Source organism: Prorops nasuta, unplaced genomic scaffold (genome assembly GCF_024137725.1).
Source record: "Prorops nasuta isolate Cenicafe-Biocafe unplaced genomic scaffold, Cenicafe_Pnas_1.2 PNAS00009, whole genome shotgun sequence".
NCBI lineage: Eukaryota > Metazoa > Arthropoda > Insecta > Hymenoptera > Bethylidae > Prorops > Prorops nasuta.
This window is the reverse complement of record NW_027116806.1, coordinates 4,888,689-4,893,353: the sequence shown is the minus strand read 5'-3', so window position 1 is coordinate 4,893,353 and position 4,665 is coordinate 4,888,689. Positions and strand designations below refer to the sequence as shown.

The 4,665-nt window shown below is 32.9% G+C and overlaps 1 long non-coding RNA gene across 2 annotated transcripts; it reads right to left on the bottom strand.

The window, feature by feature from the left end:
- Positions 1 to 1,446: 1,446 nt before the first annotated feature.
- Positions 1,447 to 4,417, bottom strand: LOC136776298 (uncharacterized). Of its 2 annotated transcripts, none has more exons than XR_010823050.1 (3): positions 3,850 to 4,417; positions 3,650 to 3,784; positions 1,447 to 3,287 (listed from the first exon to the last, which is right to left on the bottom strand). It is a non-coding gene; the product is annotated as an uncharacterized lncRNA (long non-coding RNA). The 2 variants fall into 2 exon arrangements; XR_010823051.1 differs by having other exon boundaries at positions 1,447 to 3,248.
- Between the last annotated feature and the right edge of the window lie 248 nt (positions 4,418 to 4,665).

Below are 4,665 nucleotides of genomic sequence, written 5' to 3'. Positions count from 1 at the left end.
TAGTTTTATTCCAACTTTTCTTTGAATTTTATAACTCAGTACTATACAATTTAAGATTGTGTTTAGTTTGTGAAAGGAGAATTTTGTGCGAAGGGGAAATGTGGGGGAGGAGAAGAAGGACGAGGATGAGGATCAGAAGAAGAGGGGTAGGGGGTGGCTAAGGGAAGGTTTCAGGAATGAAAAAGAGATGCGACGAAGAAGGGGTCCAAGAACCATTCATTCGTGCAGAAGTAAGTAGAGATTTCCGGAGGCTGCCACCCTCTCGCAATGGGGGTGTCTTCTTACCTGGTACCCCCCGTGTTCTCGTTCCCTCCACTGTCTTTCCGCGCCACCATCGAAATTCAGGCCCCATAGGAAAATCTCTCTCTCTGTCTCTCTGCCATATATACTATATAGCATATATAGCACAGTATTGAGTCTGAAACCGAATGAATGACCCGTGCTTGCTGGAATCCTTTGTGCAGGAATTCCATCCTCTTGCCTGGCAGCACGCTCCAATCCAGTTCGCTACAACGACCAGTGTCACCCCGATGCCAAACGTTATTAATTACCCAAACAAAACACTATTCCTCCTCTTCCCTATATATATATATATATTTCCACCATTTTTCCTCAACGCCATAACTTTCGCATGTCGTTTCTATTCCTCCTATAATTCCGCACATTCGCTCAAAGGGCAGATACACAGCTTGAAAAGGGGGGGGGGGGGGTGAGGACAACGAAAAAAAAAAGGAGGGAAAAGAGTCCACCTAGGATGATCTCGCACGTGCAGGTACGCAAACTCCGCGGAAAGAGGCCACAGAAAAGTTTCTCACGGCAGTTTTACGCTGCCACCCCTCTCCCCCACCATCCCCCTACCCCGAAAATCCTCTTCCCCGTGAAGGTAGAATTTCGAGAGTACGCGCCGCGCACTTTGCCCGAATTTCTCTAGCTTCCATGAATGCGTACCTTTTTCTCTCCCCCGTAACCACCCCTTCTGGGAATAAAAGACCTGCGGTCGCAGGATACTTTGTGTCCCCACCGATCCTGCCATCCTCGAAACGTCCTCGAACTCTTTACGACTGAACAAGACCGTAAGATTTCCCATAGTGTTTTCAAAAGAGAAATTCTCATCGATCTCTCTCTCTCTCTCTCGATACTCCCATTTCATTACCAATAGGAACTCAATTTTTTTGTTATATCCAGGACTCGAATTATAGCGCATGAGTTATAAAAGGGGTGAGTTCCATGAAAGTTTAATTAAGAGAAAACGATATCCCACAAAAAACAAGCTTTGCTTGTAAAAAAAGGACGGCAAGTACATAAGTCGTATCTAGTATGATTAATATATAGTAATATAAAATATTTTAATTAAAAAAAAGTAGTGAAATCCAAATGTTAGGCAAGTATAAATTTTTTCCATGGCGAAAATTGAAATTTAGAAAAAAGTAAATAGTAATACAAAAATTACTTGCCAGGCCCGTTGTATGCAATCGTATTAAATAGCCACATTTTTAACTTACGAGAAGCAATGCTTATATTGCAAGATAGCAACTTACACATGAATATTACGGGCCCGGCAAGTAATTTTTGTATTACTATTTACTTTTTTCTAAATTTCAATTTTCGCCATGGAAAAAATTTATACTTGCCTAACATTTGGATTTCACTACTTTTTTTTAATTAAAATATTTTATATTACTATATATTAATCATACTAGATACGACTTATGTACTTGCCGTCCTTTTTTTACAAGCAAAGCTTGTTTTTTGTGGGATCTTATAACGTTTTGTAAGAATATAGGAATTAAAACTAAAAATTCTTTTAACTAATTCAATCTAATAAAACATTTTCCAATGTTCTCATCGTTCCATAATGTAAAGCTTCAATTCGAGATATTAATTTATTAATCTATTAAATATAATACAAAATATTACAATGATGAGTTCTTATCATAATTACACTTTTAGAGGCATTTAACATAGGATTCAATGACTGTTTGAGTTATATTTTCAACATCATATACCCAATATCACATTAAAGCCTTTCGCTTTCAAAAATTTGTTTCTAAATTTACCTTTAAATCCACTTTTTTCTTAGGTGTTACTCTCACTATCATCTTTGCATTATGGCTCTTTCCCTGGTAAACTAGTGACATTTATATATTCTTTTCATTAATATAAACTGTAAAATATATACCAGTTAATGCAATGGAAGTCTATGTTTTTTAGGTATACTGCTTTCAGTTTCTTGAAGTTACACAATGTATGTTCTATTACATGTGAAATATTGAAATTATGAATTCCTTTCATATTTACACATTTACATGATTTTATTATAATTTTCATCAACTATGTTATTTCTAATTCCAAAGTTGTATGCCCAAAATCACCTGCAGGCACTTCACTCTCAAGGATTTTCTTATAAATTAACTCATATTTATCCATCACTTTTTTAGCTGTTAACCTCAACATCAACTTTGAATTATGGCACTTTCTCCAGCACACTAGTGCCATTTATATTTTCCCTTCATTAGTATAAACTAGGAAATACACCAATTTATACAATGGATGCCTCTCTTTATTAAATATACAGCTTTCAGTTTCCTAATTTTATTCACCATATGCCTGATCACATGTAAAATATTGCAATCATGAATTCTTTTCATATTTACACATCTACATAAATTTATTATAATTTTCATCAACTATGTGATTTCTAATTCCAAAGTTGTATGCCTAAAATCACCTGCAAGCACTTCACTCTTAAGGATTTTCTTATAAATTAGCTCATATTTATCCATCATTTTCTTAGCTGTTACCGTCAATATCAACTTTGAATTATGGCACTTTCTCCAGCACACTAGTACCATTTATATTTTCCTTTCATTAATATAAACTAGGAAATACACCAATTTATACAATGGAAGCCACTCTTTTGTGGATATACTGCTTTCAGTTTCGCAAAGTTATTCACTGTAAATTCTATTGCATGGAAAATATTAATATGATGACTTCTTTTCATTGTTTCATTTCTAGATGACGTTATCATTAAAATTATGATTTAATTGACTTATATATTTCAAAGGGTTTATGCCCAAAATCACCTGCAAGCCTTTCGCTATTAAAAATTGGCTTCCAAATTAATTTTTTAATTTCTCCACCTTTTTCCTTAGGTTTAACTCTCAACATTAACTTTGCATTATGGCTCTTTCTATGGTAAACTGGAATCATTTCTGACTTCTTGTATTAAATATTACAGCTTAACCCTGCACAATGACACAATAAACATGTTATTGTAAATCAATCTGAAATAAAATCTCACTAAGTACCAAAAGATATATTACATATTATATTATAAAAATCAATGTTATTCTTATAAAAAATTAAATTTGAATAATTTTTTTGGTAATAATAATAATTTCTTTCTATTCTGATTGGGGAAGCGTAGGTAAATATATGGTTTTAATACTTTTTTATATTATAATTGAATATTAAATAACGATTAGAAAATATTTATCTGCTTTTCTTTAATCGTAGTAATAAGAAAGATTTATTGTCTCATGGAAAATTGTTTCTATATATGATATAACCTATCGGACAGTTGAAATCCATATGAGTTTAAAGAAAAGAAAAATTTAAACATGAAATTTGTTATTGATTTCCATACCTGGATGTTTAGCATATGTTCAAACCTCATCCTTCTCTGTTTCATTTACAACCTTTGTTAATCTGCATTCTCCAATGACAGGGTATTTCCAAGAATTGTTATAGCATTTGGCACTGGTTGGCATCAAACTGCAAACTATGAAATAATGCCTATATATAACTTTGTTTTAATTAAACAAATTCTTTTTACAATGTACTTACTTTACATGAAAATGTTTATGTTTATAGCTATTGAGACACTACCGTGTGTCTTAATTATGAGTGAATGTAACAAGATTATCCTTATCTGTTTTATCTGCAATAACCTTTGAAGTACATCTGGAAAGAGAGACTCAACAAAGTAATTGTTATATTTTAATACATGCTTGAGCTGAATTAAAAAATAAATAAATAAACAATTAATTTTTAATTACATACATTTTAAGCGGTTGAATGAGTTACACATACTTTACCATGTGATAATGAACAATTGGCTTATCTTTTTCTTTCGCTAGTAAATTGACATATCATTGAGTCATCAACAGTTAATCACATTTCAAACTACTGTTTCCATTGCTCAACCAGTACTCCGTAGTTGCATTAAACCAAAGCTCTGTTTTCCAGCAACACATGGCAGCACTATCTTCATTATCTATTTTATTATAAAAAGTAGTAATATCCACTGGAACTGTAACTGATTCCTCTTTAACTATGGTAGTACTTTTTGGTGCTTGCATTTTTCCAAGAATTGTTATAGCATTTGGCACTGGTCTGGCATCAAATTGCAAACTATGAAAGGATACCTTGTATATAACTTTGCTTTAATTAAACTAATTTTTTTCACAATGTACTTACTTTTCTTAAAAACGTTTATGTTAATTGTTGTTGAAACACTACCATGTGTGTTGGTTATGAGTGAACGTAACAACCTCATCCTTCTGTTTCATTTACAATTTTCGTTAATCTACATTCTTCAATAACAGGGTATTTCCAAGAATTGTTAGAGCATTTGGCACTGGTATGACTTCAAATCAGAGG